Below are 17,323 nucleotides of genomic sequence, written 5' to 3' on the forward strand. Positions count from 1 at the left end.
GGGGAGTGGGGGTGGGGGGTGGGGGGTGTTTGTGGTATCTGTCAAACAACGTCGCTCCCCAAACCAACAAGACAAGAGCATTAAGTTTGAAGTGTAAGAGTGTTTGGGGGGGGGGGGGGGGGGGGGGGGGTGACAAGTTACAGTATAGAGAGAGAGAGAGCAGGGGGTGCACAGGTTACTTGTCTCTGTGTGTGTGTGTGTGTGAGGGTGTGTGAGGGTGTCTGTGTGTGAGGGTGTCTGTGTGTGAGGGTGTGTGTGAGTGTCTATGTGTGTGTGAGTGGCTCAGGGTTGGCTGCTGGTGCTGTGTGGGAGGGTGTGTGGGTGCTGTGCTGTGTGGAGGGTGTGTGGGTGCTGTGCTGTGTGGGGGTGTGTGGGTGCTGTGTGGGTGCTGATCGAGCCGAGCAGACAGACACAGACACAGACAGACAGACAGACAGACACAGACTGACTGACTGACTGTCCGCGGACTGCAATGTGCCTTTGTTTATGTGAGTGAGTGAGTGCGGCGTTGGGAGCGGTAAACCCAAAGTCTCCGCGCGTCACTGCGCGTCAGGGCCGGGCTCAGCCCAATGAGTGCCGGGGGTCGGGCCGGCGACACCCCCCCCCCCCCCCCACAGGCTCTCACTTTGGTAAATTTCCGACGTGACGTTAACGTTCACACTTTTATTTTTTAAGGTGGTTTTTAGGGCCATGACTTGAGGCCACATTCTCACCTCTCCCCCCCCCCCCCATCCCCCCCATCCCCCTCCTCACCCCCTCCTCCCCCCCCCCCATCCCCCCCCATCCCCCCCCCCATCCCCCCCATCCCCCTCCTCCCCCCCCCCCCATCCCCCCCCATCCCCCTCCTCCCCCCCCCCATCCCCCCCCCATCCCCCCCCCCATCCCCCCCATCCCCCTCCTCACCCCCTCCTCCCCCATCCCCCCCATCCCCTCCTCCCACCCCCCCATCCCCCCCATCCCCCTCCTCCCCCCACCCCCCCATCCCCCCCCATCCCCCTCCTCCCCCATCCCCCCACCCCCTCCCCCCCCTCCCCCCCATCCCCCCCCCCTCCTCCTCCTTTCTCTCTCTCTTCAAAACATTAAAAGCCTTTCCCCCCCAAAAAAACACACCACCGGTTAAAATTGGGAACCTGTTTTTTATTTTATTTTATTTTATTTTATTTTTTTTTATTTATTTATTTATTTATATTTAGAGCTTATTGATCTTTGTTATTTTTGTCACTTACTTTTTTTTCTGCTTAAAATAAGATTTAAACCCGGTTGTGTCACTTGTTTTATTGGACTCGTCGTTTCTCGGGTCTTGTGGGTTTCATCACTCCATGTGATGTGTTTACACAGTTGATATATATTGTATAGTATAGTGTATATATATATATATATATTGATCGATTGATTGGGGGGGGAACCTATCAATTGAAATGATTCTCAGCTCCAAAAGGGGTGGGTGGTGGTGAGTGGATTGAAGTTGAGGATCTGTGGCTTTTTTTTTTCGCACACATTGTATATTCAATGGGGGGGAATAATGGGATGTTTTGCTGTGAATGAACCGTGTTATAAATCCTGGAGGATCCCCTGGATTGCTGTCTGGGGTGTCTGGGGATCTGAGTGGGAAAACACCCTCGAGTTGTGAAGTATAAGACGTGAAAGTGATGATAATAATAATAATAATAATAATACATGTCCTGGGTTGCAGGCAGCAAAGGAAAAGTTTCGAGGTTTGAACCAGACTTTATGGTGAGTTCCAATTCCTGCGTTTGACATCATTACTCCGCAGCGATGTATATTAATGCTATTATACGTTTTAAAATCGCAGCGTATGTAGTAATTGGGTGAAAGTGGAATTAATGTGGGAATACACGGATGGGGACTGGTTTGGGGAGGACGTCTCTGGTGACTTATCGTTTCAGTATTATACATTGACACAATTGCTCCGCAAATGTACTGCAGTATTGGGATGATAATGCATGTTTTTTTTGGGGGGTAACAACATGATAACATGTAAAGAGTTGCAGGATGAAAGTGGAAAGAAATGCAAAAAGAAAACAAGAATAGCCGGGGTGGGGGCTGGGAGCTGGGCTGGGGGCTGTGCTGGGCTGGGGTGGGGCTGGGCTGGGCTGGGGGCTGTGCTGTGCTGGGGTGGGGGCTGTGCTGGGGTGGGGGCTGGGCTGTGCTGGGGTGGGGGCTGTGCTGGGGCTGGGGTGGGGGCTGTGCTGGGCTGTGCTGGGGGCTGTGCTGGGGTGGGGGCTGGGCTGGGCTGGGGGCTGTGCTGGGGTCTGGGGGCTGGGCTGGGGTGGGGGCTGTGCTGGGCTGGGGCTGGGGTGGGGGCTGGGGTGGGGGTGGGGGCTGGGGTGGGGGTGGGGCTGGGTGGGGGCTGTGCTGGGGTGGGGGTGGGGCTGGGGTGGGGGGTGGGGGCTGGGGTGGGGGGTGGGGCTGGGCTGGGCTGGGGGCTGGGGTGGGGGGTGGGGGCTGTGCTGGGCTGGGGGCTGTGCTGGGCTGGAGGGTGGGGGCTGGGGTGGGGCTGTGCTGGGCTGGAGGGTGGGGGCTGTGCTGGGCTGGAGGGTGGGGGCTGGGGTGGGGGGGGGGGCTGTGCTGGGGTGGGGGGTGGGGGCTGGGGGCTGGGGTGGGGGCTGGGGTGGGGGGTGGGGGCTGTGCTGGGGTGGGGGCTGGGGTGGGGAAGCCTGGTGACTTGCTGTAGCTCTCGGCAAGACGGTGGCCTTCTGACACGATCGCTCCACAATATAATACAATAACACACAACAGAGGTTTTACAGTGGTTAAGGGGTGTGTGTGTGTGTGAGAGAGAGAGAGAGGGGGTGTGTGTGATGGTGGGGGGGGGGGGGGGGTGTGATGGTGGGGGGTGGGGGGGGTGTTTGTGTGTGGGGGGTGGGGGGGGTTGTTGTGTGTGAGGGGTGGGGGGGTTGTGTGTGAGGGGTGGGGGGGTTGTGTGTGAGGGGTGGGGGGGTGTTTGTGTGTGGGGGGTGGGGGGGTTGTGTGTGAGGGGGGGGTGTTTGTGTGTGGGGGGGGTTGTGTGTGGGGGGTGGGGGGGGGTTGTGTGTGGGGGTTGGTGGGGGGTGGGGGGGGTTGTGTGTGAGGGGGGGGGAGAGGAAAGTCTGGTGACTGACTACCTTTAGCCATGACAAGCAGCAGAGGGGAGGGAGGAGGAGAGGAGGAGAGGAGCCACACAGCAGCGTCAGCGGCGGCTCTCACACACACTCCCACACGTGGGAGAAGGTGTCTCTGTTGTATCAATGAACGAAAAGGAAAATGTGAGCGCGCGCGTGACGCAGGTCACTGACGCAGGGCCCCGGGGGCGGGGGCGCGCCGCCAAAAATAGCAGCCGCGGCCGCGCGCACTCACAGGCAGAGAGGCGGCCGCGCGCACTCACACACAGAGGCGGACACGCGCACTCACTGCCAGTCAGTCAGACACATGCTATGTTATTATTATTGTATTATTATTATATTATTATTATATTGTTATATTATTATAATTATATTATTATGTTATATATTATTATTATATTATTATAATTATATTATTATTATAATTATATTATAATTATATTATAATTATATTATTTAATTATATTATAATTATATTATATTATAATTATATTATATAATATATATATTATTATAATTATATTATATTATTATTATAAATAGTATATTATTATAATTATATTATTATTATATTATAATTATATTATAATTCTATTGTGATAGTTATATTATTATTATACTATTATAATTATATTATTATCATAATTATATTAGTGTATTATTATACTTATATTGTTATGCTTATTATATTATTATACTGTATTATATATTATATTAGTATATTATATTGTATTATTATGTTATATTGTCATATTATGATATATTATCTTAGTATTACATTATTATACTATTGTTATCTTAGTATTATATTATTGTACTATTGTATTATCATTAATATTGTTATATTATATTATGATTTACTATGATTTATAGGGTTTAACATTGTGTGTGTGTGTGTGTGTGTGGTGGGGGGGGGGAGGGGGGGGGGGGGGACTTGCTTGTGTGTGTTGCAACTGGTGAAAGTGGAATGACTAACTCACTAAATAAATAACTACCTAAATAAAACACCCAAATTAAGGCATGTATTTAAGGCTTTTTTTAAAAAAAAGATTTATGCTGCTTTAAAGGTTACAGTAATGATAAATAATTGTTACAATCATTCTTATTGTATGATATTCATATTGCACAATGATAAATGATACTAATTGCGATAACGGTGAATAACAGTACAATTATTATTGTATAACATACACTGCATTATACTATTATTTTATAATACATTTATTATGTAATTATTATGCTGAGGTTTTTTTCGTGAAGCCTTTAGCAATATTTGTAAAAAGGACATCATATCTCACTAATTGCATGTTTTTATTTTGCATCCTCTCTCCCCACCTCCCACCTTCCCACCCCAGGACCATCACAGACACACACACACACACTTGAACACCCCACCCCACAGGTTTGTGTTGTCGTCAGGGTGGTGCAGTGGATGTCACTGTGTGTTGCTGCTGTTTGTGTTGCATATTGAACTCTTTTTCCAAGGCTGTAATGTTGAACCCCCACCAACACACAAAAAAAAACTCCCACTCTCTCCTGCCATCAACTTGTCAGAACAAAAACCACAAGCACATTGGCAGAGATTGGCAGTCTCTGTTAGCTCTGTGGAAGTAGGCGACAATTCCAGAGGCAATGTATACATCAGCTCTTCATTTTTAGCTTAGTTCAAGTTACAGTCGCACTGAAAAAAAAAAGACCAGTGGTGTGGATGGAACATCTTCTACTCACTGAGCTAACCTAGTAATTACCGCAAGCTATGCCAGCGATTTACTTTTCAAATCAGCCTTTTCTTCTGCTTTTGTTTGCGATGAAATAGTCAGTCATAAACTGTCAGTACTATTACCGTGACAAATACCGCACGAACGCACAAGACAAAAGACTACATGGGCCCGGCGTGGCATTAAAGCGACCGCAACGAGATTGCATTTGTAGGGCGGCTTTCTTATGGTTTAAGAGATTTTCCTTTCACGTCGGGAGGACGCGAAAGGAAAATCTCTTAAAGCATAAGAAATAAACCCAAAAATAAGAACGTGGGCAAAGTAAGCCAGTCAGTAAAAGTGAAGTCATCTTCCGAGCAAGCGCTTCAGTGAGAAGGATAAACAATCGAAAGCGGGAGTGTTGGTTGGTTCAAGCGGAAACACCCCGGTCGCAATGCTACGTTGCCGCTGACTTGACTGACCACTTTCTTTGCCGTTTTGCGTCGTCTGGAAACCGCACGAATCCATTCAAATGGAAACGGAACTGGCGCAGTTCCACCGTGCGACCAGGGAGAGGCGCTCACCTTCACCCTTCAAACGCCGAGGTGTTTTTTTTTAAAAAAACTTTTTGCTCAAACCCACAGCAATTCAATTTAAAAAAAAATTCACCCGCAAAAATGTGCCGTCGCTGCACGCTACAATGCATTCCGTCAAGCGCTTTGGGGATGTCTTGAGGACGTGATGAATCGCTAGAACACATAACAACAAATTACATTTGTATCGCGCCTTTCACGTCAGGACGCCCCGAAGGCGCTGGGATATCAAATGCAATGATTATGATTTATTATTATGATAAATGGACCATTTGAGTAAAACCTCATTGTGTGTGCTTGTCGGTATTAACTTGGGTCTATAGAATCAGCAATAGGGAGGGGGATGGCTTTAATTAAACGCAAACTAGAAATGGGTCTAATTCCAATGTACTGCCATACACTGAAAATCACAGGCAATTTGTGCACAGAAACTGTCCCACAAACAGACATGAAGTGAGTGACCAATTTTATCTTGTAGGGGGGCTGTGGGGGGGTGATGGTGGAATGGATGTCACAATGAGTTGAAGCAGTACTTACAGTCAGTCTACTTTAATAACGAAGGCCTTGCTGAAAATCTTTAAACATTTATTATTACACGCACTTAATTCATTGTGCAACAGCAGTGCATAATGTCAAACCACTTCAATACGTGTTTAATGACAAATACTTTAATATATTCTTCCTTCTTGTTGGGTTCTCTCTGACACATCCAGAAACATCCACATGGGGGGGTGTGGTGGGGGGTAAGAAATGAAATAAAGCAGAGGACACAGTTAAATAATTTACTAATATCCACTGCCAATTTTATTGATAAACAATGCAACACATTTTTAAAACACATAAATGCTGTTAATAATAACAAATGCTGTGGAACTACAGCAATAACTGTTAGGGAATGTTATGCTTTGAAGTAGATTGAACAAATTAATGTAGTAGTGAAAATAGAGTGCTACAGAAACAGTTGGCATTATGTTTCTAAATGCATGGGTAGTGGCTTAAGACCTGATCTTACTTTGGAAGGGGAGAAGAGCAGGTACAAAAGAGATAATTTGTCAAATAACCAGAGTGTTGTGTGAGTGTGTGACACAGAGAGAGAGAAAGGGGTTAGTATTAAGTAAAGCTTAAGGAAATTATACATCTCCCAACATCCTCCCCCCAATTAGGTTTGCAAAACTGACATTAGAATTTTAAGCAACTAAAGTACACAGGTATACAAAATTACGAGTGCAAAATTTCCAGACAGATTATCATTAAAAATGGATTAATAAATGTAGCTTAGAGCCTACACTTAACCCAGTGCACAAGAGTTGACAATTCGTGCACAAACTCCTCATTTATTATCAATTATAAATTAATTCAAACCAAGCTCTAGGGTGGTACAATATTATCAAACTGAAAATGAACAGCAACAAATGTGATCTGGTAAGAGTGACTATTGTCTAACTAAATAACCATTGTCAGTTTCTGATCAATATAAATTATTTACGCAACAGTAAATCTTCTTGGACGCAAGTATGGCTAATTTCAGTGGTGTTAAGATTCATATAATTTTGCAACTGGTTTAAGCATTTTGAGTAATTCTGCACTGCAATAAACTAAGGAACTTTCACCATAAACCAAAACAATGCTGAATTTACACCATAAGTTAGATTTCAGGCAGGGAAGTAGTCGGGATGGTACAATTGCCCTTTGTGCATCTGGGCAAGAGGGAAGGAAAAAAAATAAATCAGCAACTGTTCCTGCTCCTGATTGCTATCAAAAGTGCATGCGTGTGGCTATCGAGTGAGAACAGGTTTGACAAGGATACACTTCACAATCAAACAGCCTGCTGACACTCAGTTCAAAGTATCAGAGGGCTGTCAACAGCTTTGGAATCCAGCAATATTCATCATCTTCAGTAGAAATGTATTGCACGTTTTAGAATCTTCACTAAGAATTGGGCTATGACTTAATTTTAAAAGGAATAACTTTTTGAATTGTTTTGGAATTTTGAACTGCATACCCATCAGAAACATTAAAACGATTGCACCATCAAGAAATTAAAGATTAAGGTTTTAAAAGCAAACTGCAGTTGGTGTGTGTATATGTCTATAATGATGCAGATTGTATTTATAACGATTGAAACATTGATTTGCGATGAGGTCAAAATATAAAACACTTTATTTTTTTAACATACACACACACATACACACACACACAGACATACCTTCAACAGTGTTGATCAGGAGAAATATCTATTCTGAAAATAATTACTAAAAAATCTTGATTTGGAATATAACAGGACTATTCTTAAATTGGTGCTTGTTTTCAATAAATATTAAGTGAAACCTTGCCAAAATTGTGTCTTTCAAATACCTGTCCACGTCTATTCGTTGTTGCAGACCAGCCATTGGTGAAGTAAATACAGGCAATACAGATATAAATATAATTCTATTTTCCGATAGTTGATGACTTCCATGCCTCCTCTCAATTTGACCTTTCTGTCCTGACAATCTTCACCGCTCAGCCGCAAAATCACCTCCTGTCTGAGATTTTCTCTGTCACGTGTACCCTTTAACATCCATTTGCAGCATGACATAATCTGCTAATATTAGCTGAGACTTCGCAAACGCAATTTGTGATTTAAAATATTCAACTGCTTCATGTTAATTTTCTTGGTCTCATTCTTCTTGTCTAATTTCACATAAGGGGCTTCTCTATAAGAGTGTTAGTGTTTGCCATTTGATGCTGCATTAGTGGCCCCTTTTTATATATATTTGTTGTTCCGTTTTTTTGTGTATGTGGTGGGGCAGGCGGGTGGGGGGAGGGGGGACACATCAGTCTTTTTGTATTAGGATAATACAAAATCATTTACACAGCTCTATCATCACACATTACTTCTCTGTGCCACACACATGTATGCTGCTGTGCTAAAACAAGCTAGTAACCACAGCATTCTCCAGAGTTCAAGGAAGAGACTGAAATAGAAGAAAAAGATGTTAATCAATTATTAGGGATTTCAAAAGAAAATGCAATACAGATTTATATGGTTCAAATTAGGAGAAGTTGGCTTGACAACGGCTCAGTTGGTAAATGTACTCTGAATCTCTCATTTCACTGATATAAATACTGTATAAGTCTTATATTTATAAATCGGAAACACCTAAATGGTATATTCACCCGAGTCCCATTCAGTTTCTTATCAAAAACACTTAGAATTTTCTACACCACTCATATTACTCATCTCCTAACTCATAACACCGCTCCCCTACCTTCCATTATTCCCACGCTTACCGGAGGCCTTGAATCGACGTCCTGACCTCTCGTGGCATGCCGCCCTACCAGCTGCGTGCCCACTTACCAACATTGAATCGCAGGAGACAACTTGGACTTCGGGTAAGTCATATTAAATGTTATGGTCTCAACCGATACGACTTATGTGAGTTTTACTGTAGTAAGAAGAGTTACAATTGGTCAATTGTATCTCGGGGGGGGGGGGGGGGAGAGAGGACATATCAGCCAGGGTTTTTTCCCCCACTCAATATGTATCAGTATCAAGTTATTCCCAGGTCAGGCAAGTACACCAAACAGCAAAGCTCCCTTTATTCTACCCCCAACAAAGTGACTAATCCTAAAAGTACTCGTATGACACAGAGTGCATTTTTCCACTTCCCACACCAGGAATTCCTGTGGCCACTCACGTTTGATTGCCAAATTTGTGTTGAATTAAGGCAGCTTTGTGCTGTGGATCTATACCCATGAGGAACTCTGTTTGACGGCACATTTAGTGTAGGTACTGCAGCGCTCCTTCAAATAAAGTCTCTACAGTGCCCTGCTGTGAATTATACGTTGGGCCAGACTCCATAACACCAGGGTGCAATTGGAAACATTCCACGCACAAACTCACAGATGCCCAGACGCACTGATTAAGACTTGCTTTCCAGTTGTGGACATTCCTCCCTTGTCTGGGAACAACAACAAATTACATTTGTATAGAACCTTACAAGTCAGGAGGCTGTAAACTGGCCAGTGTTACAAAAATAATATTGGTCTAAATAAATGACTTATGACCACAAAATAAAGGCCACCATTGCCAGGAGATATCCCTGTACATTTAACAGCATGAGACAATTAACCGCCACTATTAACTATTACACCTTATAGTCAGGCAAGAAGCTTTTTGCTGCATCAAGTCTCATCCAATGCACCATGAAAAGTGCAGTATAAATTGGGATTCAGGTAGTATGGACACATGAGCACCAATAGAATTGTGCTTCACTCCCAACTGATCCTTTAAAAGTTTAGAACTTTCAAGAGACACTCATCTTTAAAATGTTATTAATGAGTTTGTCACACAAACAGCTCTTTCAGCTGAAAAAAAAACAGCATCGCATTTCGAGTTTTGATTTAATGAACAGAACCACAGAACTGTTTTCTTTTAAATACCTCAAACACATATCACTTCCAGCAGTATATGTAGAGCATTAGAATAGCCTCTGCCAATACCGTCACAACTGCAGAGCTGACACACAGAGCACTTACCAACAAGGAGCTTTCTCGTGTTATTTTTCAAAGGATTTGCTGCATTGCTCCATTTTATTGAAGTGTAGCACATATTGTTCAGAGCAAACTCAAATTCATTCTTGCCTGGTAATAGACTAGCTGAAAAAGATCCTTACCAGGAATGAAATGAAATGCAATAGCTGTGGGATAGAACAGCATATGGTTTCAGCAGACATACTGCACTCGTCACCACAGAATGGCTTACGTCAGTGAATCATCCAAATTTAAGCCATCTGCGGTGCATGTGTAGAAGACTTACCTCACTTAAACCAGATGAACTGTCCATATACAAAACTAATGTCAGTCTGAAACATGGCCTCTGTAGGCAAAAAAGGAAATGAAATATAAATACTAAAATATTCACCTAACACTTTAAAACATAAAATGTTTTTATTATGTACATCATCTGCACACAAAGGCTTTCCCAATCCCATCACAGATATGTACCAAGTGCAATACATTTATACAGTATATTTTATAATATCAAAAAATCTGGATTCAAAGCTAGAATTTTTCTGTAACGGTACACTGGGAAATGGAGACTGCACACAATTCTGAAACATACTTGTATCGTACAAATAAGCATCAATTCAACATTATTTCTGATTTAAAATGCATTATGAATGAAGCATAAGCATATCAATTGGATCCAATACACAGCCTAAATGCAGCACCTTGTATGGTCCACAATAAGTTATTTTAAGAAAAATACACTAAAAATCTAGATTTAAAAAACAAATTACGCTTCTTAAAATTTACTATTGTCAAAATGAGTGTCAGTTTTGCACAATCTAATCTATTCCCACTGAAACAAAGTTTGCATTCGTCAAACACAAGTTTATCCAATTATTGGTTTATTCATAACATCATATTTCACATAATACACTTGTGTTTGTAAGCATCAGAGAATCTCTACATAGACCACTCTTAAATCTACATTCAGATTTCTTCCACCAAGTCCTTCTAATAATTGTTGAGAACTGAAAAGATTTAATTGACTAACATTTTAGATAACTAATGTTTTTGTAGGGTCGGAAGTACGCTGCATTTTGGCAAAGGGGGGGGGGAGCTATTTGAAGCACAAATCAGACGGTTATCGTGCAAAGACAAGCACTTAAAGTGTTATTTATCATTATCCCTCGAAATATATGATGAACTGGTCACACCGCCACACACATCATTCTGTGACAGAAAATCCATCTTTGCCACTGAGATATCATTGTAATTTCACACAGATTGTGCATGATTGATGCTACTTGGGGTTAAAGGCTAAATGGATCATATGGCGACACGTTGCTTTCCATATGTTTACATGCCCGACCATGCTTAACCATTTATTAGACAACATCTGTACCCCCACGTGGATCCCACTGTGCCGAACAGAAACATTTTATTTCCATTGCATTACAACTCCACATCCCTTCCCCCAACCAAACCACTGGATAACCACAACCACTGACGCCCACTTATTTATTCTTCCTCCACAACAGTGCGACAGAGAGGACTGCAAACCTCTGATAATAATCATTATCATCATCATTATTGTTATTGAATTCATCTTCTGTGTGGGTTTTTTTTTTAAAAAATCCAGTCTTGGAAACGTGCTGGAAGTCAATAATTACACTGGAACTGCCTCACTGTGCAACACAAGGACCCGCGGGGGCTCTCATCTGCATTTCTCGCGTTAAATCGCGATCAGTCACAGCGGCAAAAAAAAGGGGGAAACGTTGGAACATTGGAACAAAATATATCAAAGCGTTTGACACATCACCTTTGCAGCTCAACTCAACTCTGAACGTCTCCCGGAACACTGACTTGAAAGGGATGAAGTCTTTTGATCGGAGGGGAGGGGGGGGATTTTTTTTTGAGTTGAATTGGACCCATTTTCGTATTAAAAAGAAAAAGGTTTATCAATTCAGGTAGGAAGAGACATGACTATATGTATACGTGTATGTGTATATATGTGTATATGGAGACTGCAATAAATAATGTACACCAAACACTGCTGGTGGTTGGAAAAAACAATACAGCATTAAGCAATGCACCAACACACACACACACACACAACGATGCTTTTCTTTCTTTACTCACCATCTCGCAGAGAGTGTGGGAGAAGCAAAGTCTGGGATAAGGATTGTGAGGCAGGAGCTTCCTCCCTCGGAACATGTGAGTGAGAGAGAGTGTGTGTGAGAGAGAGAGAGAGAGAGGGGTTTATGTGTGTGTGTGTGTGTTGTGCGCTCTCCAGGATCCCCCCCTTGAACGCGCGTAACTAAAGCGTAATGCAAATGGCGCCGCTCCGAGAGCGCGGTCTTTGCTGCATTGTGTGGCTGAAAGGGATGGCCGGGGGGTTGGGGAGGGGGAGGGGGTGTGGGCGGGCAACACACTCTTCAGCTTAGCCAATACAGTACACACAGGGCCTCAGCATCGCTCCGTCTGTCCCATGTTCTGGTCAATCCTCCACCCACGTTCCGCCCCCCCCCCCCCCCCCGGGGCGAAGGCGCACAACTCCCCGGGTGTCTGGACCGCACTCCCCCCTCCCCGGCCCCCCCCCCCGGCCAGGCGGGCGTCTCTGGGTGTGGCGAGAAAGGCGGAAAGCGCTCTGGGGCGCTATCCTGGGCGAGGGGCGCAGTGTAAGTGCAAGTTGTTGTCGTCGCGGTGTCTGATCAGACTTTGGTTCGAGTGGCGTGTGTGCACACAGGGTGCGGGACTGTGCGGGTGCGGGGGAAGCGGTGGGTGCGGGGCTGTGCATACGACAACGACAACAACAACAACTTGCATTTATATAGCGCCCTCGAGACCGGACGGCGTCTCAGAACGGCGGGGGCTGAGGGGGGGGGGGGTCGGCGCGGTGCCCATGCGCAGTGCTGGCCCGTGGTGAGGGGGGGGGGGGGCGAGAGTCCCAACGGCTCCCGCTCGTGACGGGAAGCCTCGTCACTTGCGCGCGCGCCCGCCCGCCCTTGGCCTCGCCTGGCCTCCCGCTCGCGCCTGCCTCGCGCTCTCTCCTTTTCCCTCCTGGAACCAACGGCCTCTGCCCGGCCTGCGTCACGCTGACGTCAACCAACGGCTGGAGCCCGGGTGACGCAGGGCGGGCGGCGCTCGCTCGCTCGCTCGCGCTCTCTCTCTCTCGCTCTCTCTCTCGCGCTGACTGAGCGGAGGGCGGGAAGCGCCGGCGCCACTCGTGCGTGCGTCACGCGTCACGCTATAAATAGCCTCCACCGCCCCCCCCCCCTCCCCTCCCTCCCGCCCTCTCCCGCTCTCGGTGGAGCAGCTGCGGATTTTTTTGGGGCATCTTGTTTTCCACTGACGACAATCGAGTGAGGAAAAAAAATACAGACACACACACGCGCGCGATGTTATATGTTTATATTTACATTGATAGATATAGATCAGCACAGCGAGAGTGAGTGAGAGAGAGAGAGAGAGGGGGGAATCCTCTCAGCCAACACCGCACACGATGGAAACGGCCCTCGTGGCTTCCCCCTCCCCCCACACACACACACACACAGACACACACAGAGACACACACAGAGACACACAAACAGAGAGGGAGACACAGACACACACAGACAGATAGACACAGACACACACAGACAGAGACACACACACAAACAGAGGGAGACACAGACACACACAGACAGATAGACACACACAGAGACACACACAAACGGAGACACACAAATAGACACACACAGACACACACAAACACAGTGAGAGAGAGGGAGACACAGACAGATAGACACACACACAGACACACACACACAGATAGACACACACAGAGACATCATGCAATGGATCCAATTCGACGTGTGTTTATATTTATATCTATTCACACACACACACACACACAGCAAAAGCTATTCACGCCAATGATTAAATCACCTTTGGGGTGAATGGGTGCTCTCTTTTTGCAGGAGGAGAAGTGAAGCGATTGAAACCAAACGTGTCTTAGACAGACAGACAGACAGACAGGTGTCCTGACTTTTAAAAGGTTACTTTTAAACTTGATTGTAATCCTAAAATGTGTTCACTGCGACCAGGGATTGATTCAGAGATACACAGTATATATAAATCTCTCTCTCTCTATATATATATATATATAATATAGACATACAGCTACAATCAGTGCTATTATTCCTTGGCTGAAAGTTAAGCGACACACACCGTGTTAATAATTTGACCCGTTAGATTACACGGTGGGGGACAGCAGTTTTTGTGCTGCTTTGAAATTTGGAAGAGTATTTCCCACAAAACGCCCCGAGAGAGATCACACACACAGTCTGTCTGACCCACCGGGTTAAATATAGTCCGCTTCCGCACGTATGTCACTATATTTAGTAACTTCCCATCTCGAGGCTGACGCAAATGCTACCCGCCTTCTCTACGCTGTTATGTAAGCTGCTTTTAATCCATTTTGTACAGTCCGTGACCTGGGAGGGGAAAATAAATCTGGGGCGGGTGACAAGAGGGAGGAATTTGCTAAACTTTCCAAACGAGAAACGATTGGGAGGCGGAAAAAAAAAAGAACCGACGTTGCATCTCTCTGATGAGAGGAGAATCCTCCTTTTTATTTTCATCAATACGTTTTTTTTTCACTTTCCCCCCCCCAAAAAAAAACCAAAGTTTTTTTTTTATTCGCCAGAAGGCGTTCGTTTTTTTTTGTGTGGCCCAAAGAAAATCTTAACAATTTTAAAAAATCTTGGGATTTTTCGAGAAATCTCATGTTTAATGATTTCCAATGCGTCAGCTGTATTTTCAAATATTATTGAATAATATATATATATATATTTCAGATGTCTCAACAACATGATAAGACGCTATATGAGATGCAAAGAAACATGGACTGTCCAGCGCCTTGGGACGTCCTCCCAACGTCAATGGCGCTATACAAATGTAATTTTGTAGTATTATTAAATTCACCCCACATTTCGCCCACAAAATATACGGTCAATTCACTTTACAGTATGTTCTGTGAAGCATTTTGAGACATCTCAAAGACGTGATAAGGCGCTATATCAAATCCAAGGATTATTATTATTATTATTACTGCCATTTACTGAACCTGCAGCATTTTCCCCCAACCCCTATTCTTTCCAGGAATAGTTAGTTACCTTACTGCTAATAAAACATGGTAAACATTTATCAGTCTTGAAAAGTCAAACTTGCCTTTTAATTACAGAGATTGACTACTTTTTATTCAACTAATGTAAATTTAATAAAAACACTTTAAATAAAAAGTAATACATAATTTAATAAAATAAATAAAACACTCACACCACAACTGTTTGTGGGACATTGCTGTGTACAAATCGGCTGCTGCGTTTCACCCACAAAATCCAGTCAATCCATTTTACAGTATATTCCATGTAGCGCTTTGAGACGTATCAACTACGAGAGAAGACGCTATGTAAAATAATAATACAGTACTTACATTTGACATCGTGCCTTACCACAACGTTGAGTCGGCTCAATGCACTTAACAGTGGATTGACTATTTTGTAAAATAAAAAAATACTCAAACGCATGGAATATTATTATAATAATGTATCTAAAACATAATATAATATTCTAATATAACTTTTATATTAAATACAATATAAATAATAACATTATTATAATATCCACTTTACGGTATATTCCGTGAAGCGCTTTGAGACATCTCTCAAACGCCGGGATTATTATATATAATAATAACCACTGCATTCGTGAATACATTTTTTTAAAATTAATACTGAGAGCCATTAGGAGTCAGTAAAAATGTTTATTTTAAAAAATGGAACAAGTTGTGTTTTTTTGAGCAGGCTCAATAATAATAACAACAATAATAATCGAACCTGCTCAAAAAGCCACAACTTGGTACCATTTTTAATTTATTTTTTAAAAAACACACATTTTTACTGACTCTTAATGGCTTTCCTTCCCTTAATAATTAATAATAATAATAATAAGGAATTATTGAGAAGGAGGCATTAAGAGTCAGTAAAAATTCCTTATATTATTAATTATTAAGGGAAGGAGAGGCATTAAGAGTCAGTAAAAAATGTTTTTTTTTAAAAAATGGACCAAGTTGTGTCTTTTTGAGCAGGTTTAATAATAATAACAATAACAACAATAACAATAATTGAACCTGCTCAAAAAGACACAACTTGGTACCTTTTTTTTAAAAAAACACACACATTTTTACCGACCCTTAATGACTCCCCTTAATAATTAACAACAATAGAATAATAATAAGAAGAAGAAGCAATCATTAAGAGAAAGGGGAGGCATTAAGGGTCAGTAAAAATCAGGATTGTATTATTATTAATAATTATTAAGAGAGGCATTAATAACACGCCTAATAATAATCCCTCCAAATAATAATCTAATAAAAAATAAACGCCTAATAGTAATCCCTCCAAAACCCCAAAACAATAATAAATTGGTCATTTTCAATCTACGACTGTCTGTGGGACATTGCTGTGCGCAATCGGCCGCCGCCTTCGCCCACAAATATACAGTCAATTCACTTTACAGTGTGTTCTGTGAAGCGCTTTGGGACGTCCTCCCGACGTGAAAAGCGCTGCATCAAATGCAAGGATTATTATTATTAAGAGTCGGTAAAAAATGTTTTTTTTAAAATATATAAATATAAATTTATATATATATAAAATAAAAACAAACCCACACCCACACACAGAGAGAGTGAGTGGAGGGAGTTGGTGGGGCTCTCAGTGTGAGAGAGATGTAAAACGTGGCTGCGGTTGGAGATGCCGGGGATTGAACCCGGGACCTCACACATGCGAAGCGCGCGCTCTACCACTGAGCTACATCCCCCAGCCCGCAGAGCGCTGCCGACTGATGGGCTCACATAGGGCTCGGCCGATCCTCAACCGTCACAGCCCACACGCGTTTCTTTTTATATACACACACACACAGACCCGCGCGCGCATCTCCACCGACTCTTTACGATCCGCCACCGACGTCGGTTCCGTTGCTATTGCCCCACCCCCCCCAGTCGGTGAAAAGTGGCTCTTGAGGTTAGAAAGTGACGGCGGCGGCGGCGGCGGCGGCACTCCCGAGACGACGGGGGTCCCCCGCGAGCGGTCGTTCATTTAAAACGTCGGCCGTTGGTGCTGGTGCTGTGCGCGCGCGTCCATTTTTTCTTAAACCCCCCCCCCCCACCCCTCGTCAGCGTTTTCATTGAAAAGGTTTCGTTCCTATTTCTTTATTTACTTACTTGTTTATCTGTTGACGTTATTTTTATTTGCGTTGTTGTTGTTATTATTATTATTATTATTATTTTTTTAATAAAAATAATTTGCATCGGCCGGGAATCGAACCCGGGCCTCCCGCGTGGCAGGCGAGAATTCTACCACTGAACCACCGATGC

The 17,323-nt window shown here is 43.7% G+C and overlaps 1 long non-coding RNA gene and 2 other non-coding genes across 3 annotated transcripts; all 3 read right to left on the reverse strand.

Annotated features, from left to right (window-relative positions):
- Positions 1–6,190: 6,190 nt before the first annotated feature.
- LOC121849418 lies at positions 6,191–12,271 on the reverse strand. The gene is made up of 2 exons (XR_006085219.1): positions 12,046–12,271; positions 6,191–10,273 (listed from the first exon to the last, which is right to left on the reverse strand). It is a non-coding gene; the product is annotated as an uncharacterized LOC121849418 (long non-coding RNA).
- A 4,424-nt stretch (positions 12,272–16,695) lies between these two features.
- Positions 16,696–16,767, reverse strand: trnaa-cgc. Its single transcript has one exon. It is a non-coding gene; the product is annotated as a tRNA-Ala (tRNA).
- A 485-nt stretch (positions 16,768–17,252) lies between these two features.
- Positions 17,253–17,323, reverse strand: trnag-gcc. The gene has a single exon. It is a non-coding gene; the product is annotated as a tRNA-Gly (tRNA).

This window comes from Callorhinchus milii, unplaced genomic scaffold (assembly GCF_018977255.1).
Source record: "Callorhinchus milii isolate IMCB2004 unplaced genomic scaffold, IMCB_Cmil_1.0 Scaffold6, whole genome shotgun sequence".
In the NCBI taxonomy this organism is placed as follows: Eukaryota; Metazoa; Chordata; class Chondrichthyes; order Chimaeriformes; family Callorhinchidae; genus Callorhinchus; species Callorhinchus milii.